The following is a 21,266-nucleotide window of genomic DNA, read 5'->3' on the forward strand; positions in this document are numbered from 1 at the left end:
GAATAATGCAGACTACACGGGAGGTTCACAGAGAAACACAGATGACGCGACGAGAAGCACAGGCAGACACCAACTATAAATACACACACCAGGTAATCAGGAAATGACACACAGGAGGGGACACAGTTGGAACTAATGGGCATAACGAGACAGACCTACAAAGTAAAACAGGAAACACCCAGACTGTTTTACAACACAAAACTCGGGGACCCGTACAGAGCACAGAGGGAGACACAGGTAGGGAAAATAAACATGACAACCAATACAAATCAGAATAACTAGAAAATAATAATCACAAACTCAAGGCGCTGGGTCGGTGACCCAGCAAGAGGTTGGTACATCACAGACAGGTCAGCGGTCTACCAGCAGGCTAACACAAAGGAACAGAAAACCAGTCTCACTCAGATGCACATTTATGGCCAATTTAGAATCAACAACTAACCTAACATGCATGTCTTTGGTCTGTGGAAGAAAGCTGGGGTACCAGAGAAAACCCATGCAGACGTGGAGAGAACATGCAAACTACACACAGAAAGATCCCAGGTCAGGAAACAGTACTAACCACTGCACCAGTGTACAGTAATTTCCAGATAATTATACATTAAAAAGACGAATTATGAATATATTATCCAATTTCTGCTGATTAATATCCCTAAGTATTTCACACTGACACTTAAAGCTGAGACGACCAGCTTGAATGAAAACAACTGCGTGTTTACACACCTTGTTTCCATTAAACGTATCAGTCTAACCTCACTTAGACTACACTTATCAGTCTAACCATTATCATCAACCTCACCACAGCTCTTTTCACTGAGTAGGAAAAAAGAAATCGGTATTCCCAGATTCAAAATCTCGTGGAGAGTCTTTTTCCCGAGATGTGGAAGCTACTACAGCAGAAGATTAAAGCTGGACTTTAGCGTCATATTTTTAAAGTCAGTAAACAACAACAACAAAAAAACCATTTAATAACCTTCCAGCATATTCTAAAGGGTCTGAGATGGAACCGGGTGCTTGCACCTCCTCTAGGCTCTGCTTTGAGGCTGTAGAAAATCAAGCGAGACTGGCTAATCACAGGTCTTTTCACTTTTCAGATCCTCACTGTGTGAGGATCTGCATAGGAAGTAAAATATGGTGATGCAGTGGGTTAGGCAGAGTGCAAAAGGAATGTGTGTGTGCGTGTGTGTGTGTGCGTGTGTGTGTGTTTTAGCCTTTTCTAGATTTAAGCCTTCTGCTGCTTTCCATGATTTTAAAATAAGATGCTCAACAACTCAACAATATGTGTGACATGGTTAAGTTTCCTCCGTAGCATCTGTACACTGTGTAGCGGCTTGGTCTAAGGAGCTTGGAAAGAAAAGCATCTGTTGGTCTTCCTTGGTCTCTTGTATTCTGGGGGCCTCTGGATGTCTGGAGTTTTGATCTCCTCCATACCTGCTTCATGCCCTGGAGGACAGGGCTGTGGCCCCCCCACACCCTCTAGCAGATCATTACATGAAGGAACCTTTTAAAAAACAAAAAAACAAACGCGTCCATGTTCACAGGTGTACACACGGGTGATCACACCCACAAACTACACCCTTTTTGGCTCCTACCTCAAAGCACACTGTGTTCTGTTGATCTTATGTGCTGCACAATAATGTTTAATATTTAGTATTTACTGTCATATTCCCATATATCATTGTGATGTTGTTTATTCTATTACTCTTGTTCTCTTCTGCTTGTTTTCTTTTTTCTTTCTCAGCAGGTGACCCAGGTGATTGATATATGCATTTTTTTTTCTTTTTTTCTTCTTCTTTTTTTTCTTTTTCTGCTCATTCTGTTGGTTTTTGCCCTTCTCCCCCGTCCCTCTTCTCAGCTGTTTCTCTTTCCCTCTTTCTTTCTCCCCTTCTTTCCCCCAGTCAAGTCTGTCCCATATTCAGTAAGTGAAAATAAAATAAACAATAAAAGGTGAATCAAATGGACCATTATGGCAAGGCTGGGATGGTCAATTTGGTAAAGTAAATCCGTTGGGCATCTTTCTTTGCCTTTAGACAACAATTCTGATGGCAAAAGAGCCAAACGGGACAGGCAAAAAAGAAAAGAAAAAAAAAAAAGGAAAGAAAAGCATCTGGACTTCTTTAAGTTGCTTGAAGACGTTTCACCTCTCACCCGAGAAGCTTCTTCAGTTCTAAGGGTCAAATGGTGGAGAGTCCCAGATTTAAACCCAGTGGGAGTTTCCCCCCAAAGAGGGACAAAGGACCCCCTGATGATCCTCTACCTAATCACATGAGCCAAGGTGTGAAAACGGGTGTGGGTCACAATCAGCCAGGGTTTCCGGTGAGCTTATTGTGAAACCTGGCCCCACCCTATCATGCGAATTCCTGAGGATGTGAGAGGGCGTTAAGGCGTTAAGGTGTCTGGGGAGGGAACTCAAAACTGCATTATAGATGGCAGACAGTTGGTGTCGTAAGCCACCGCCTCTGTTCAAAGATGGTCGCTCACAGTGGACATAGATGGCTTCTTTCACTCCTCTTTCAAACCATCTGTCCTCTCTGTCCAAAATGTGAACTTTGACATCCTCAAAAGAGTGTCCTTTATCCTTTAGATGCAGATGGACTGCTGAGTCTTGTCCTGTGGAGGTGGCTCTTCTGTGTTGTGCCATGCGCTTGTGAAGTGGCTGTTTGGTCTCTCCTATGTAGAGGTCTGGGCATTCCTCGCTACTGTAATCTGATTACTTTTTTCAAGTAACGAGTAAAGTAAGGGATTACTATTGCAAAAATTGTAATTAGATTACCGTTACTTTCCCGTAGTAACGCTGCGAGTGCGCCGTTAGTGACAACAGCTGTGTGCAGATCAACAATGGATCACATATCGATTGTGGGAGAGAGTATGAGCGTGCAGCGTTTAAAGCGTGGAAGTACTGACCTTACTTTGAGTTTGATTCCATAAAAAGTGACAAAAACATTAGCGTCCATTGTGCGTGGGAAGAAAACTTCTTTTTACAGCGAAAAAAACCCCTAAACTTCCAAGCAAGCACTGAGTGCGCTACGACGTAATGGGAAACTCACAGAGAAAAGGATTCTTCAACTGACCGCGGCACACCTGCACCAGGGTAAACCTCCGCCTACTCCACTCCTGCTTTACAGGTGAAAATAGAGCAACAGGACCGCTGAGTCTTTGACTTTATTTATTTTCTGCTGTGTTTTACTTGCATCTATTTGAAAGAGTGAGTGTAAACACACACACAAAAAATATTTTATTTTATGTGCTGGAATGTGTATAAAATAGGTTTAAATGTTAAACTAATTTATTCAAGTCAGAGAATGTTGCATATAATTAAATTTTTTGCTTGATGCATAAAGTTAAAAGATTAAAACTAATAGAACAAGTTTTAAAAAGAGACTTTTCCATTTGATTACATTTTGTATGATGGATTATGTAGAAAAAGTAGAATTGGGCTGAAAGATCTATCGCTTTATCACCTCTTCATGTTGTAAATCGTGTTTTTAAAAAGTAACTAAGTAACTAAGTAACTAAGTAATTAATTACTTTTGAAAATAAGTAATCAGTAAAGTAACAGGATTACTTTTTTGGGGAAGTAATCAGTAATTAGTTAATGATTACTTTTTTCAAGTAACTTGACCAACACTGTACAGCATACACCACGTTGTTAAGTCTGTGTTTTGGAGTTTTGTCTTTTGGGTGAACCAGTTTTTTTCCGAGTGTGGCGGCTTGGTTCAACAATCTGTTTAAGCCAACAACTTATCCAATTCCTGGTCACCAGGTGGGGATGGGTGGACTTGGAGCCCATATAACCAATGGCGTGTCCAGCGGGGTGGCCTGGGGGGGCACAGGCCACCCCACAAACCAGACTGGCCACCCCAAAGGCAAAACAATAAAATTCAATCAAATATCAAATGTCCGATTATGTTTTCACGGTGACGCTCAGATATCCGCGTGTAAGTGAATGCAGCATCGCTTCTGCGCTATGCGCATCACGTTAGCAAAGGTAGGAGAGCCAAGCACGAAAGATGGCACTGCAGGAAACAATTTTTCGGTGAAAGAAAATGAGGACAGAATAAATGTCCCGGTAAGTAATATCAAGTTTGTTGAGTTTAGTAAACTTCGGTGAAATTAGAATACCAAGGAAAAAAATAACACTTAAAGAATTATTGCAGCCGTCGAATATATCAGACAGTAGGCTACTGAGGGCAGCTAACATAAGAGTTATGCGTTATAAGATATAATCTAAGTCGTAACATTGCTGTATGGAGCTGCAGATTTGGTTGCAGGTTAACATAGCTGGACTGGCCATCGGGCATACCGGGCATATCCCCAGTGACTTATTTTTTATTTTTTTTGTAATGGCATGAACAATGAGAGGTGGTGGATTGGCCAGATGCAGGTCGATGTGTAGAAATAACTCCGTTGTTTGGTGGTGACTATGACGGGGCTTCCACAGAGGCAACAGGTGGATGAGGGAAGGGGAGGCAGGAGGAGAGACCCGAAGCAGCCGCCAGTCCGAGTGTCAGGTGAACTGAACTTCAGGTAAGAAGTTATGACCTGCAGTCTATCTGGGTCAGATATAAACCAAGTTTAGGTGGAGTTTATTTTCATGTTGCTGACTTTTTACTGTCAGTTGCAATAACTCATACTGCGTTCTAGCCAGTTTGACGGAGTTTTTATACAGCTGGGTGGGTGCTATGATGTTACTGATAGTGAACTTTATTTTATTCATAAGGTTAGTTAGTAGAGTTGCCAACGGCTCCTTAAAAAAATGGAATGGTCCCTCAATCAGAGAAAATATTACACGTTTCGTATTGAGCTGAGAAGAGACGCAGTTTGTCCCGAACTTTAGCTAGAATGGAAAAAAGACACAAAGCTGGATTTATTCTGTCTTTATGCTGCACAGCTGCCTCTTCTCTCATTCTCTCCCCCTCCCTCTCCTGTTGCTACTTCAATCATGAAACTGATCAATGATCAGCTGATCGGCTTTTCTCTCTTGTTTATCGCCCACTTTGCGCCAGAAAGAGGAAACCAGCAGATGTTGCGCTAAACAACAGCAGCACGTTTAAGCTTGATCGGCTGTTGTTAGAATGTATTTAATATTAATTTCTAGTATCAGCTGATGTTTGCTGGAGCCACAGCTGTAAAGCTGCTGGTCATGATGTCTGTTTAGATATGTGGTGAGAGGGAAACATGAAGATGAAACCAGGAGATGTCCTTACTGAACCATCAGAGCTGAACAGGTGATGGAGAAACAGGTTTACCTTTTAGGTGACATGAATGAGTTGAAGGGAAGTTATGAACTGTTTCTGAGAGACAAATAACACCAGGATCCTTTTTTATGTAGCAGACAGCTGGTAACTGTGCAGGGGCGGGTCTAGCAAAGTTTTGCCAGGGGGCCAGGTAGGGCATTAACAGGGAAAGGTGGGCACAAAGAAATACTTTTCTTTCTTATTCTCATTTAAAATACCTAGTTTTTATTAAATAATTATCTAAATCTTACAACCAAAGTTTTTATCTGACGTAAAATGTATAGAAATCATACATATACCAAAAAGACTGTACATCACTGTCACAACAGGGTTTGTTTTCAGTCAAAGTCTTTATGGCTTTACTACCTGGTGGGTCGGTCTGTAGTAAAAATGCCCAATTTTTCTGTCCCAGTCCAGTCCTGCAGGTTAATACTGGCAGTGTCACCATGCCAGCTGACTGTATTTTATCATCAGCCAGTGTTGTTCTTTATCAATATTACCAAAGTTTACCATAAGGCAGCATAGAAAGTATTTACTTGCTTTCAGGTTTCATTCAAATGTTAGTCTTTTCATTTGTTTCCCCACTTTTTTCCTGTTTCAAAATCAAACACCAGTTTGTGAGAAGATTATCTTCTTTTTTTAACAGGCAGATAAAGTTTTGCATTGGCATTGGCTAATTTGTCAATTGTTTGTTACAAATGTTCGTATTTTAATTTTCAAAAATGTTTTTGCCCAAAACATATGTGCAGTATATGTCAGTAAAAATACTATGCAAATATTGTTGTCCTTGACTGCTGAGTAAACACTGACAAAGCACTGATTGTATCTCTTGTACTTTATCAACGCAGTATCTAAAAACTTTGCACCGTAGTGGTTAAAATCTCATTCTAATAAGAGTTAAAAGTGCATTTGGTTATTAGGTTTATAGGATTATTGAATTATGGTTAAGGGTTGGTAGAATTTTTTTTTAAAACATTATCTGCCAGTTAAATCTGCCACCCTTCTCCAAATCTGTGCCCCTACCTGGCCCCCCCAACAAAAATTTTCTAGACACGCCACTGCATATAACCCAGAGAAAGAAAGAACTATTCCCTCTCTTATCCACACTTTAGCAATTTAGCACCACCAATTAACTTTCCAAGCATGCCTTTGGACTGTGGGAAGGAGTCCCTGGAGAAAACCAATGCAGCCCCCACCCCCATGATTTTCCTCCACAATACAAACCTACTGGATAACATGCCTGTCAAATATAAGTTAACCGACTCCAGTGTTGCCATTTTTACTCAGTTGTATATAGTATTTGTATTTGTATTCTATTTTTATCTTATTGTATATTTATTTTATTTTATTCTACTGTATATAGTATTTTATTTTATTCTATTCTGTACAGTTGTGTACTGTATTTATTCTTATTGTATTCTAATTTTTGCCTCATAACTTTTGCACTGTCCACTTCCTGCTGTGACAAAACAAATTTCCCAAGTGTGGGACTAATAAAGGTTATCTTATCTTATCTTATCTTATGTACACGCTATATATATATATGTACAACAACACCCAGCACGCCCCTGCGGGCGGTTTATCCTTCAAGCTCGGGTCCTCTACCAGAGGCCTGGGAGCTTGAGGGTCCTGCGCAGTATCTTAGCTGTTCCCAGGACTGCGCTCTTCTGGACAGAGATCTCCGATGTTGTTCCCGGGATCTGCTGGAGCCACTCGCCTAGCTTGGGAGTCACCGCACCTAGTGCTCCGATTACCACGGGGACCACCGTTACCTTCACCCTCCACATCCTCTCGAGCTCTTCTCTGAGCCCTTGGTATTTCTCCAGCTTCTCGTGTTCCTTCTTCCTGATATTGCTGTCATTCGGAACCGCTACATCGATCACTACGGCCGTCTTCTTCTGTTTGTCTACCACCACTATGTCCGGTTGGTTAGCCACCACCATTTTGTCCATCTGTATCTGGAAGTCCCACAGGATCTTAGCTCGGTCATTCTCCACCACCCTTGGGGGCATCTCCCATTTTGACCTCGGGACTTCCAGGTTATACTCGGCACAGATGTTCCTGTACACTATGCCGGCCACTTGGTTATGGCGTTCCATGTATGCCTTGCCTGCTAGCATCTTGCACCGTATATATATATATATATATATATATATGTATAAAGCAAAACAATACTACGGAGTGCACACATGTATCAGGTTAAATAGCCATCATCTTGGTATTATTTAAATCTTATTCTTAAGACTCCCAGAACTGTGGTTAAATGGTACAAAACATATCTTTTTTTATTAGTTTAAGATCTTTCTTCCTTTATGTTTTTCTTTCAGGTGGTAAAGCTGCTCGAAACAATAAAAAAGCAAACCACAGCAACCACTGTGCAATTAAGCAGAGTGATGCATTTGATATTGGAGAAAGCACGTTATGTTCACATAATGATCTCTTTTCCAGTCTCTGTCTTTTATCCCACTTCGTTTCCGTTACACAGACACAGTCTAAATACAAACGGGCCTTCTTAAGATGATAACAAACACCAAGGGTTAATAAAAGACACAGGACAGAAAGCATAATGTTCCATTCAAAATCATCAAGCTCCATTAACTAAGCTCCACTGAGGATGTTTACATGCACACTAATACCTTGTTTTTTCCGGGATGTGTTTTGCCTTTTACAGTTTGTACATTTATAAAGATCTTACAGAATCTAGATTTATAAAAAAAAAAAGAATGAGTAATGAGCTATGATATTAATATTTAATATAAACCAACTGTTGGGGATATAAGGCACACAGTATTGCTAGTTGGGTTTAATTAGGCTCTAATCAGCATGTAAGCTTTCCTCCCGACTGTGTGCACATGAATTACAGTTCTGTGTAATTCTGTCTGTGGATGCTGCAGATGCTGTTCTCCTCTGCAGACCTAATAATGCATCCATGTTCTCCCAGCCACACAAATTAACCATCTTCAGAAAAGTACACAGAGTATCAATAATAGGCTGGAAAAAATATGTTTTTACATTACTTAATGGTTTATCAGCTGTGCTCATGTAAGGTGGAATGAATCATTCTGTTCAAATTGGGCCTATTGTTTGTCCATTTCTTCGCTCGGCTGAGGTAAATACAAAACTTTTTCAACTGAAGTGTCTTGACAATCTTGTTCTGTCTTGGACTGTGTGCCAGTGAACCATCACGGTGTATTTCAGCATCCGGGTACATTTCCCTTGGCCAGTCACACTTTCTCCATCCAGGAAAGACAGTTTCAGTGTCAAGTGTGATATGATTTCCCTCCTCTCTATAACAAGTCCAACCAGTGAGTCATAACCAAGTTAAAACCTGTCAAAATCATTCCTTTCAGTTCTTGCCTTTTGTAAAATAAGTAAACCATAAAAATGTGTTCAGGCAGAATGATTTGTATTGACTTTCATAGATACTGTCTTATGGTTAAGACTATCACACCCAAGAGCTACATCTCAGACTGTACACCCCTCAGTATATTAAACGTTAAAGCTCAAGCCTCATGAGAAAGCCCCATCTCTCCAAATCAAAACCTTTTAGTGGTCCCCCACACTCGTTTTAGAACTCGAGGGGACCGATCTTTCCAAGCTGTTGCACCCAAACTGTGGAATGCACTTCCTCTATTTCTACGGTGTCTGGACTCGGTGGAGACCTTCAAAAAGCAGCTAAAGACTTTTTTTTTTTAAATTCAAAAAGCTTTTAATTAGACCAGGGTTTTTATGATGTATTTATGACTGTATTGTGTTTTCTCACCTTTCTTGTACAGCACTTTGTGACACATGTCTGTGAAATGTGCTATATAAATAAACTTTACTTACTTACTCACTCTAAAAGACTGTGGCAGCATGTCTTAGGATAGGAAGTTACATCTCAACAAACCAAAATACTTCTAGACCAATGTACTTTGGACATGTGACCAAAGTGAAGCTGTTTGACCAGAATGCACAGCACTATGTTTGGAGAAAGCCAAACACAGCATATCAGAGAAAACACCTCAGCACGGTGGTGGATGATGATGATTCGGGCTCGTTTTGCAACTTCAGGATGTGGGCACCTTGCAGTCATTGTGAACACCATTAAATCCTCATTTTTCCAAAATATTCTAGAGTCAAATGTGAGGCTTTATGTCCAATGGCTAAAGCTTGGCCCAGATCAACTTATACAATACAACAATGACTCCAAGCACAGCAGCAAATCTATAACAGAATGGCTGAAAAGGAAGGAATCATAGTGCTGCGATGATCCAGTCCTTAAGAGAGCTGTGCACAAAGAAATGCAAAAACAAAAAAAACAACAACAACACTAAATGAACTGAACTGATGTTGTAAAGAAAAGTCCTCCACAATGATGTCACAGGGTGATAAAGTCACACAGAAAACAACTACACTGTAAAATGTAGTTCTGAGCTATTGAATGTTGTTTTGTTGTTTTTGGTATGACTGTACATTTTCAAAATACATTTACTTTTATGCCTAACATTAAGAATTATAATTGTAAAAATATCTTATATCATCAAAAAACAAACTCCAAATTGGCCAAATGTCCTTAATGCAATTTTGTTTTAAATCAGGCCAACATTTTTAATTTTTTAAAGTTTTTTTGCTTAATAAAAACCTCTTTCTGATTGTTCCTACAGTACAGCAATTAACAACAGTTGTGCATTGAGGCAACTGTTATTTGTACTTTATAAATAAAACTAAACTGGACTGAACTGAATTTAAAAGAAGTTGCTTTGATTCTTTCCTAGCTGCAATCTTTGACATAGTTGTAAATGTTGACAAGAAAATGTGCTCCCCTGTGTTTAATCATAAACTTGTTCCACACATTTGATGGTATAATCAACCACCAAGTCACTACTATAAATAAATACTGCAATGAACTGCATATCATGTATCATTTATAAATATTTTGAAAGGGTAATCAATTATGGGCTCCCTGAGGCTTGGACACTTGTTCGATATATATCATCATTCTGAGTGCTGGTGTTATAGAACAGCAGGCACAAAGGACTTGACGGTATTGATCTGTCTGGGATGTTAAAGCTTAAATGTTCTCTGTAAATGTATTCTTGTTGAATGGGTAATCTTTTGGGTCATTGTGTGTTTTTCAAAAAGTGCTATTCAAGTAATTGTAAAACTGCATCCTATCATACTAGTATTAATTTGTGTATATTCTATGCCATCACCTGCCTGCCATCTGCCTAATTGATGTCAATGTGCTTGTTTTAAAAAGCTTTTTAAAGTGCTGCCATTAAAAACTGAGTGTGCAGAGATACACGCATAAAAGCAGATAATGAATCTGCTGTGAACGTTCAGACAAAAGGGACAAACATTGATTGCAAGAAACACGAGAAGGCTCGACAGCATCTATTGTCAATTTTGTCGCCTTCCTGCACTTTTGTGAGTGTTGGTTTCAGCAAGCAGTAATGTCGTGAACTACTCCATCAGTCATGATTGATTCAATGGGCTTGATGAGCTGGAGTCTTCCTGATGACTGCCTGGGGACAGATGCACTGCTGCACTGGTTACTTGCCGCAATCATTAGCTGCTTCTATAAAGAAGAAGAATTGCTGGACCACAATTGACTGACTTTACATATCAAGGATGTGTAAACTCATCGAGAGTGTCTTTATGCCATTTTCACCATATTTTATCAGGATAATCAGCTACATAATGAATCCGAATCAGGCTCACCAAATAATTAATGTGCATCCCTGTGCACAAATTGCCATACGAGGATCAAAAGCCTCCAATTAGTTGTGTTAAGTGGAAAGGCCAAACATTACAGAACGTTCATACAGTTTAAATGATCATTTTCAGAAATATAGGCATATCAATCAGCCAGTTGTTTAAAGCAAGTTTGAGCTTTTCTTAAATATACCATGGCACGGTTAAACAATTTCAATCCTAGCTAGAAGATTTTGCATTCTAAAGTCAAAACTGACTGCTCTTGCAGCTGGTTTAAAGAGCTGATTATTACTATTTACTTTAAATGGGATGTAAATGTACCATGCTCTAATGAATAAACTGTAACTTGTAACTAGTGATAGAGACCATATACTAAAAAAATGTCAAATGTGTTTTAACATCAAGTAACCACAAAGGCGTCTCACAAAGGATGAACACTTACATTGTTGCTGTTTTGTATTTTAACTCCTTGTTTGCGGCAGAAATATGAGACGGTCATGTTGGAGAGACGGAGTTACTGCTCATGATTAATCTGAATCAGCTGGAGTGATCAAGGCTGATATTTTTTTATTAACCGCATTAAGGAGCAAAATCTGAAATGGAACAAATCAACAATGTGCTGGGCATTTAAGACGACTACTTTCTCATTTTAACATAGATGATAACTTAATACATGACAAATGACAAATCGTCATTATTATCAGATTTTTGAAAAACTCTAAAAATTGCCAGACACTCCCCTTATTTCCAGTGCTGGAAAAGTGTGGGCTGAAATGTTTTCAGATGCAGTTTGACAACCAAACAAGCCCTTTTGTTAGCAGCATATTAAGCACACAGTTATTTATGCTTGGCCGATGAGATGCAAGTATTGAGGTCTTTGTGTTTAGTCTGAATGGCACTGAATCATGCCTTTGTGAGTACTAACACGAAGAGAATAAACAAAGGTAGACAATTTCAACAATTGCAGACCATAGAGCAGACTCTTCAGTTTAGACTCTGTCATCTCCTCTGTTCGTACTCTTACAGATTATAATTATTATGATGAATTGTTTTGTACAGAGACAGGTTGATTATGTAGCTGGGTACATGTTTCTGCCATTTATCATGCCTTTCACTAGTGCTTAGTCCTGTTGATTACCTACGCGTGTGTGTGTGTGATCAACAAAGACAGAAGCCATGCCCCTAGGGTCCTATCACTACAGGGAGTGCAGAATTATTAGGCAAATGAGTATTTTGTCCACATCATCCTCTTCATGCATGTTGTCTTACTCCAAGCTGTATAGGCTCGAAAGCCTACTACCAATTAAGCATATTAGGTGATGTGCATCTCTGTAATGAGAAGGGGTGTGGTCTAATGACATCAACACCCTATATCAGGTGTGCATAATTATTAGGCAACTTCCTTTCCTTTGGCAAAATGGGTCAAAAGAAGGACTTGACAGGCTCAGAAAAGTCAAAAATAGTGAGATATCTTGCAGAGGGATGCAGCAGTCTCAAAATTGCAAAGCTTCTGAAGCGTGATCATCGAACAATCAAGCGTTTCATTCAAAATAGTCAACAGGGTCGCAAGAAGCGTGTGGAAAAACCAAGGCGCAACATAACTGCCCATGAACTGAGAAAAGTCAAGCGTGCAGCTGCCAAGATGCCACTTGCCACCAGTTTGGCCATATTTCAGAGCTGCAACATCACTGGAGTGCCCAAAAGCACAAGGTGTGCAATACTCAGAGACATGGCCAAGGTAAGAAAGGCTGAAAGACGACCACCACTGAACAAGACACACAAGCTGAAACGTCAAGACTGGGCCAAGAAATATCTCAAGACTGGTTTTTCTAAGGTTTTATGGACTGATGAAATGAGAGTGAGTCTTGATGGGCCAGATGGATGGGCCTGTGGCTGGATTGGTAAAGGGCAGAGAGCTCCAGTCCGACTCAGACGCCAGCAAGGTGGAGGTGGAGTACTGGTTTGGGCTGGTATCATCAAAGATGAGCTTGTGGGGCCTTTTCGGGTTGAGGATGGAGTCAAGCGCAACTCCCAGTCCTACTGCCAGTTTCTGGAAGACACCTTCTTCAAGCAGTGGTACAGGAAGAAGTCTGCATCCTTCAAGAAAAACATGATTTTCATGCAGGACAATGCTCCATCACACGCGTCCAAGTACTCCACAGCGTGGCTGGCAAGAAAGGGTATAAAAGAAGAAAAACTAATGACATGGCCACCTTGTTCACCTGATCTGAACCCCATTGAGAACCTGTGGTCCATCATCAAATGTGAGATTTACAAGGAGGGAAAACAGTACACCTCTCTGAACAGTGTCTGGGAGGCTGTGGTTGCTGCTGCACGCAATGTTGATGGTGAACAGATCAAAACACTGACAGAATCCATGGATGGCAGGCTTTTGAGTGTCCTTGCAAAGAAAGGTGGCTATATTGGTCGCGGATTTGTTTTTGTTTTGTTTTTGAATGTCAGAAATGTATATTTGTGAATGTGGAGATGTTATATTGGTTTCACTGGTAAAAACAAATAATTGAAATGGGTATATATTTGGAGCACGGTGGCACGGTGGTTAGCACTGTTGCCGCACAGCAAGAAGGTCCTGAGTTCAATTCCACCATCAGGCCGGGGTCTTTCTGTGTGGAGTTTGCATGTTCTCCCCGTGTTTGCGTGGGTTCTCTCCGGGTACTCCGGCTTCCTCCCACCATCCAAAGACATGCAGCTTGTGGGGATAGGTTAATTGGATAATCCAAATTGCCACTAGGTGTGAATGTGTGAGTGAGTGTGAATGGTTGTCTGTCCCTATGTGTTAGCCCTGCGACAGACTGGCGACCTGTCCAGGGTGTACCCCGCCTTTCGCCCTATGACAGCTGGGATAGGCTCCAGCGCCCCCCGCGACCCTGAAAAGGATAAGCGGAAGCGAATGAATGGATGGATGGATGGGTATATATTTGTTTTTTGTTAAGTTGCCTAATAATTATGCACAGTAATAGTCACCTGCACACACAGATATCCCCCTAAAATAGCTAAAACTAAAAACAAACTAAAAACTACTTCCAAAAACATTCAGCTTTGATATTAATGAGTTTTTTGGGTTCACTGAGAACATGGTTGTTGTTCAATAATAAAATTATTCCTCAAAAATACAACTTGCCTAATAATTCTGCACTCCCTGTATATATAGAGCTGAGGAGCATGTTTTTTGTTTAACACACTGTAGGTCCCAAGAAGAGCACGTACACCGTGTAGAACTGCAGAAACACACTACCCTCACGCAGTGTTATGTACCTGTACCACATAAATTGAGAAACATGACAAAATAATCTGCTGGTGTTGGAATGACTGTGCAAAGAAATACATCTGTGCTTCCTTCATTATAAATAGTTTCTTAGTGCACATACATATCTCTCATGTAAAGATCGGCACCTTACACTTAACATGTTTTGTGAAGTGCTAAAAATAACTGAAGGACATAAAGCTCCGAGAATAATCATTAAAACTCGCACAACCAGAAGTAAAGAGCACTGGATTATGTAACACAATGCTTTATATGCTTGATCACACAGATACTGCAAGAATTAAATAACTGGTACTCACTGAAATATATTGAATTAATTTCTGCTCATTCTGTGTTTTTAAGAAAAATAAATGTCAGTTTTAATTTGAATTGAATTGAACAGTTGGTGCTGTATCTGCTTGTTACGTTTAACATCATTCACACATTGGTGCTCCAGCCTTTTCTGACTGAGAGCCATGGCCTCAGACTTGTTGCTTCACACCTGGCTGCAATCTGTCTCACTGCAAGCTGAAGGTTGTTGGTTGATGAAGCCGACGGAACCACATCATCGGCTAAAAGCAGAGACGAAATCTTGTGATCACCAAATGTGACGCCCTCCACCTCTTGGCTGCATCTAGAAATTCTGTCCAGAAAAATTACAAACAGAATCTTTGACAAAAAGCAGTCCTGGCAGAGCCCGACACCGATTGGATAAACAGTTCATTTGGAAAGTATTCACAGTGCTTCACTACTTCAACACTTTGTTGTGTTACAGCATTATTCCAAAATTAATTAAAGTTTATTAAATATTTTAATTCAATGCATTAAAATAAATTCATTTTAAAAAGGATACATGTTATATGCAGAGCATTTGTGAATACTTTCTGGGTGCACTGTCAGTCTGACTTACCAACATCCAGCCAAGATCTCACGATGGTTTTACAGGGACCGAATAGCCCAAAGCAACAAGCCCAATACTCCTGAAGCACCCACCACAGGAAACCTGAATGCCTTATCTAGATCATAAAAACACATAAGGACTTGTTAAACAAATTGCGATGTACCCATGAATATCCAGTCATTTAAAATTGTAACTCTTTCACTCTCTCGCACACTATCAGAGGACCTCCTTTATTTAAAGTCAGAAACTGTCATGGTCCTGGGTCGTTGACCCAGCGTTTTGCGTTTTGTGATTATTTCCCTCTGTTCTAGTTATTCTGTGTCCTCCCCCCTTGTGTCACAATCCTCATCACCTGATAGTTTCTCTGATTGTAATAGGGGGGATGCATGGAGGACATTGTGTGCAGTAGAAGAGTCATGTAATTCATAAAACATAAATTTTTAAGAAACAACTCACAGAGCCGGAAGCAGAAAGCTCAGCCTAACAAACAAAGTTCATAACTACCAACGTGATACCCGACGTCTCTGACTGGTATTTTAGTTTTTTCATGCCAGCTAACTCAATAAGAGCTTGGCTGTGTTGATTATTTTTTCGTTCTACACGATTCGGCTTTGTGCTGGCATACCTTCAGTCTGGCACTCACTGAAAGCAATGCACAGGTACCACCTACTGAATTCTTGAAAACAAGGCTCAAATGTAATGGGGCTGCCTTATAGCAGCAAACTCCCCCAGACAGGACGCTGCACCCTCCCACACAGACGAAAATTACTGATCTAAAGGAACACAGCACAGCAGCACGTTTAAGCATAAGCTGCATTCAGGAGACTGACAGCAGCGTTACAGTTTTTATTATAAAATAAGAACAACTTTATTGAGAAAAGGTAAGTGACATTAGAGGGAGGTTTCTCAGCAGGAGCTTATGTCGGAGAGGAGAAGAGATGTTAGCAGGAGCTGAAGTGGGTATGATAAGATTTTGCTGTTATTGTGATTTGACTTGGAGACCTTGCTTGTTTGCATCGTGGGTAGATGATCTGGTAGGCAGGTGAGATTCCAGGGAGGCAGAGAGAGATTTGGTGGAGCGTGGGCACACAGGTGAGTTACAGGTAAGCACTTTCCTGTGTAGTAGCAGCGACCGGCTGGGTGTCCGTAAAACCACACAGGGTAACATTGATCGGAGTGGGAAACTGAAGAACAGGTGAGAAAGCAGTGTGTCAGAAACACAAGAACTAACTAACTACTATAACGACAACAACAAGCTGGTGGAGGGCCCCAGCCTTTAAATATCATGAGCAGATGAGTTACCAGAGAAAGTGCAGACAAGAGAGCCCAGGAAAGAGATGCTCCACTCACAGACGAGCCAACAAGGAAACACCAGCCCACGACTCCAGCTGTGAAGGAGGAAAGTAAAGAGAGACAGAGAAAAGAGGAGAAAATATCACAGAGTCCCCACAGAGTCCCCAAACCCAATCTGTGGAGGCCCCTCTCCTGCTAATGACACTTTGTGAGACACCACAGGAGACCCCAGTGTTCAGATGTGTTGTGGTGGCACTAGGGGGATGTGCGCAGCACTTGGCAGGTGGTGGTCCTTCTGAATGAGTACAGATTTTAAGTGTGACAAACTGTCTTCTCCTCTCTCCCGTCACGGTCATAAAAAGGACACAGTCAGCACATGTTACCACAACTGTCGCTCAGAGTCTCTCATTTTGTTATGTGATGATTGCATACCTGTGTATTTTATTCATTGACCTTAAAAAAATACAGAAACACAGCAGCCATTATGAGACTATAGTCATCGAGTTCCATTATTCCACACTGGCTGACAATCACACAAGACAGCAACACGGCAGATAGGCAATACTCAGTGCAGCAGCAGATCTACATCTGTCAGCATCCTATTACTCTTTATTATTTACAGATGTGCAACTATGTGCCTCATTTGTCTTATGCTGAGACACGATGCACTATAAGCATTCATTTGCACCGTTCACTCTGTTGTGGAGACAAGTAAGCAGCATTTTAGGTGCTAAATACATGAGCAGAATACAGAGGATAATTATTCTCTGATCTATTTTTAATGTAAAACTATTGATTAGTGCAGCTTTGATTAAAGGTCCATCAATAGTTCATGGTTTAGTTAATTGAATTGATTTTCCTTTCACTCACGTTCTGGATGAAGTTACAGAAACATGCAAGACAGCTGAAAGCTAAATACAAATGCATGCAGTGGCATTAATTTATAGCCTTATGGGAAAGACTTCTTAGTGCACATTTTGTTCTCTGTACATTGTGTTATTTGTTCTCAGACCTTTATCAGCAGGCTGCTGGTGTTTCTCAGCTCAAAAAACAATCCTGCAAGAATCCATTAAAAGCCAGCCACCTTCCTCCTGTGCACCTACTGCTTGTCTGTCTTATTCTCCTCAGTCTCCTCTCACCTCTCCCACTCCCCTGCTCTTTTATTCTCCCCTTGTCCCACTCCCTCTTACCCACTGTCTCAGTGCTTTCCATTTCTTCCCCGTCATCTTCTATTGATGGATCCCAAAGTTCAATTTCTCAGCCCTCGGAAGGTCAAACAGTGTAGATACTGCCCCAAAGCACAGCTCAGAGCCTCCACAGCAAAACCATAGTGCCAACATTTAGCCGCAAGTTAAGGAAAATAACAAAAGATACTTCTGTGGCACTTTAAAAAGAAAATTGTTAAATTACCCATCTGTAAACCATGCGGAGATAAAATAAACGCCAGCTATTACAGTGTCGGTTAATGGAGTCTGACCAATGCGGCTTTTTAAATGAATTGCAGCCAGCATACGGACAGACATTTTCATCTGTGCTTCTTGGTGGACACTGAATATGTAATGTACATGGTGCCATGTGTCTGCACTCATTTTGACAGTTTTGTTGGTCCCAAAGTGACATTTGTCCAAAGAAGAATGTCATTGTGAATATTTGAAACTTTCTTTTTGGCCATGAAGAACTGTTTGAGTGATAGTTACAATCCATCTTGTATCTAGCCACCCACTGCAGTGCTTCAGCCAACGGCTGTCTGCAGGTATCTGCTCATACTGTAGAGATTAGTCAAAGTGCTGATGACGTAAGCACCTTGCCTGCATTTACATCCTCACTCACCACACAGCAGGCACTAACCAATTAGACTCAACTGAATTAAGCAGGAGTCATGGAGGAGACGTCAACCGCTGCCTTTTTTTTCCTTTTTTAAAAAAAAGCTTAGTTATATTTAGCTTCAAATATTCTTTTAACTATTAAAAAAATATTTCACTGCATATGATGTGATGTCATGTGACAGCAGATTGGGCTTGTCAGAGATTGCTGGAATATGCCATTCATTTAAAACCACACCACTTACAGATGATTTTCCCTTCCGATTGATCATTTTAAATAATTTAGAGACCTTTTTATGTCCTGTAGCAGACATTAATATCTGAGAGTTAAATACGGCAGATTCCGCATACTACTCACAGAGGTGGTTCTCATTGCTTTTTATGCATGGGTCTAATTTTTGTGGATATACTAAAAAAGCAATACATTTTCATGAAGTGCCTTTGTTTGTTTGTTTGTTTGTTTTTTTAACACAACCACATCTGCAAGCTCTAATGTCCACATTACATGTTTCTAGCAGCATATGGATTTGTATGCAGGATCTTCTTGTTTGACTGATTATTGTTGTGATATTGGATCAAAATTCCATCAAAACTGAGAAAATACTAGATGTCTATTTGAAACAGGATCCTATATTCTGCCTACTGGAGCTATACAACATCAATTTCAAATGAATTTGAAAACTCAAAGGGACATGTGGCCACCTTCTGCTATTTTTTTCTGCTATCTATCTATCGATCTATCTATCTGATCTAATGTACAGCACTTTGTGTCAGCTGTGGTTGTTTTTAAAGTGCTTTATAAATAATGATGATGATGAAGTAAACATCATAATCAGACACATACACGGTGGAGATACAGACAGAAAATGCAGACAACCTTTTGTTTTTTCATAATGCAACATTTTTATTTAATCAGCCGTTAAAGCTTGTTTTGTTGAGCATGGCATTCAGTTTAATATTGCTAATATTCTGTAAACGGCTTCAATATCCTTTATTTATCGACCACAGGGTCTCAGGAAATTACATTTCTTAAGAACTGCATTTGAGCAGGCCAATTTAGCTTGTGTCTTGCTTTCAGAGGCTCCTCTACGCAATTCAAGACCCTGAGCGTGACTCACGCTGCAGTGAGTATTGTTACACTATCACCATTAGCCAACATTGAAATAAATAAAATAAAATCTGTTTTATTGTTTTCCTCTTTTACACTGTACAAGTAATTATTGGTGAGGAGTTGTTGAACACTATACGAAACACCCACCTGATCTGACAAGAGGCTCCACTTCACCTGTGGTTGTCTGGTCCCTTTATCGCTACAGCTAGCTGCTACTCTGGTGCAACATTGTTTTTGTTTTCATGTAATAACAATGCTTGAAATGAGATGGTTTCAAGTAATAATTCACTGTAATTATTTACTGAGGCCCAAATGAAATGTTCAGAAGTAGGACATCAGTCACTTTCTAAAGCGATTTCTAACGATTTGAAAGTTACTTTCCAAAATGTCCCCTTATTTAACTAACAACATTAAAAACAGCTGCATTTAGGTGCGCCAGCGCTGGGATTGTGGTATTGTTCTTACTAGCATGAATCGTTAGTCATCAGTGGCAGCAAGGCTTCTCCTTCTGATGGAGACAAAGCAGCAGGAGCTTTGAGTTACTCTGGATGAACTCAGATTTAGAGGAGACACAATTCAAGAATAATGCTCAAACTCCTACTCATTAGATCATTCATGGTCCTTTCAGACGTGCTTCGGAAGTTTGTGTAATTACACTGATACGTGAATGATTAACAGCCTTTGGGGGTCATAGAAGAAAAACAAAATGAAGGTTAACAGGGGGTATTAATAGATAACTGACACCCAAAGACCTATTATTTTTCACTGATGTACTGTAACTCCTCTGCAGTTTTGCAGTTCTTCATGGCTGAAACTGCAATTACAGCCTGAAATCTTTTATAAATGATGACAACCATTAATTAACCTGGCCCTATTTATGCATGAATTAGGCAAACACACTAAATGCCTGCTCAGAAGACTCTTTTTAAAGAAAAATAAAAGTCTGCTTGTATTTGTACTCAAAGCAGCACACTGAAAGATGAATTTCACTGTTAATCATCGGGGAAAGAGGGGAATCTAGATTTTATGTTACTGTACTTGTTGTATTTTTCCTTGAACTCCAATTGTGTTCTCTGAGCTTCAGGTTCCCTGTTAAGCTGTCAGATGAGAAAGCATTAAAAAGGTGTCGCTTTACAACATGTTTAACAAAAACACAATGAACACCTGGCCAGGAGGTTAGCTTAGTATGTGTAGCTCTCTGCTGCCCCGCTCCAAGATGGCCAGTAGGTTGTGTATGTGGACACAGCTGGCTGGAGAAGCTGCATCCCTGAGAGGTTGATGCTGCGTGTTCAAGAGGTTGCTGTAATTTTGGTGTCATTACAGTCACATGCTGGCAGGTTATTGTTATTGTTTCTTCCCTCCCTGTTTCTGTCATGGACCTCGTGTCCTCCCATGTCAACCTGCCTGTCTATCTGTCTCTACACTTTTTTGCTCTCTCGTTCCCTCTCCTGTCTGTTTGTCTGGTTGTGTGTGTGTGTGTGTGTGTGTGTGTGTGTGTGTGTGTGTGTGTGTGTGTGTGTGTGTGTTCTCTAAGCTTCAATTTATGATCTTTTTCTCAGCATGAAGCTAAACTGCTGCTCCCTGAATGTCACCTGTCTTTCTTAAATTTCCCATATCTTCATGTCATGGCTTGTCGGCTTTATCCCTCAGTAGTTGGTGCAGCTCTGCTATTGTTCAGTAAGCTTCTTCTTCATTCCTCAAGCATCCTCACTCTCTAGGACTGTGTCCTCTCTCCCAGACATCTCCCACGCCTTCACAGGTTTGTCATGTGGACAAACTGCCTTTCCACTCTGTATCTTTTTCACATCTGCCCTCACTTCTTTATAATTCCTCTGCCCTTTCTGATTTACTAACTGTCCTCCATCCATAACCCCATTTTTGCACATTTTCTTCATTCAGCTCCACAAAGTAGTCCCTTCATCTTCTCAGCACACTCTCT

The 21,266-nt window shown here is 40.4% G+C and overlaps 1 long non-coding RNA gene across 1 annotated transcript; it reads right to left on the reverse strand.

Moving 5' to 3' along the window:
- Positions 1–14,684: 14,684 nt before the first annotated feature.
- On the reverse strand, positions 14,685–16,483 carry LOC146687550 (uncharacterized). The gene is made up of 4 exons (XR_014916301.1): positions 16,403–16,483; positions 16,103–16,284; positions 15,110–15,215; positions 14,685–14,842 (listed from the first exon to the last, which is right to left on the reverse strand). It is a non-coding gene; the product is annotated as an uncharacterized LOC146687550 (long non-coding RNA).
- Between the last annotated feature and the right edge of the window lie 4,783 nt (positions 16,484–21,266).

The sequence above is a fragment of the Copadichromis virginalis genome, linkage group LG18 (genome assembly GCF_057382275.1).
Source record: "Copadichromis virginalis isolate Kocher_CV1m ecotype Utaka linkage group LG18, C_Virginalis_male_GT1.1, whole genome shotgun sequence".
Lineage (NCBI taxonomy): Eukaryota > Metazoa > Chordata > Actinopteri > Cichliformes > Cichlidae > Copadichromis > Copadichromis virginalis.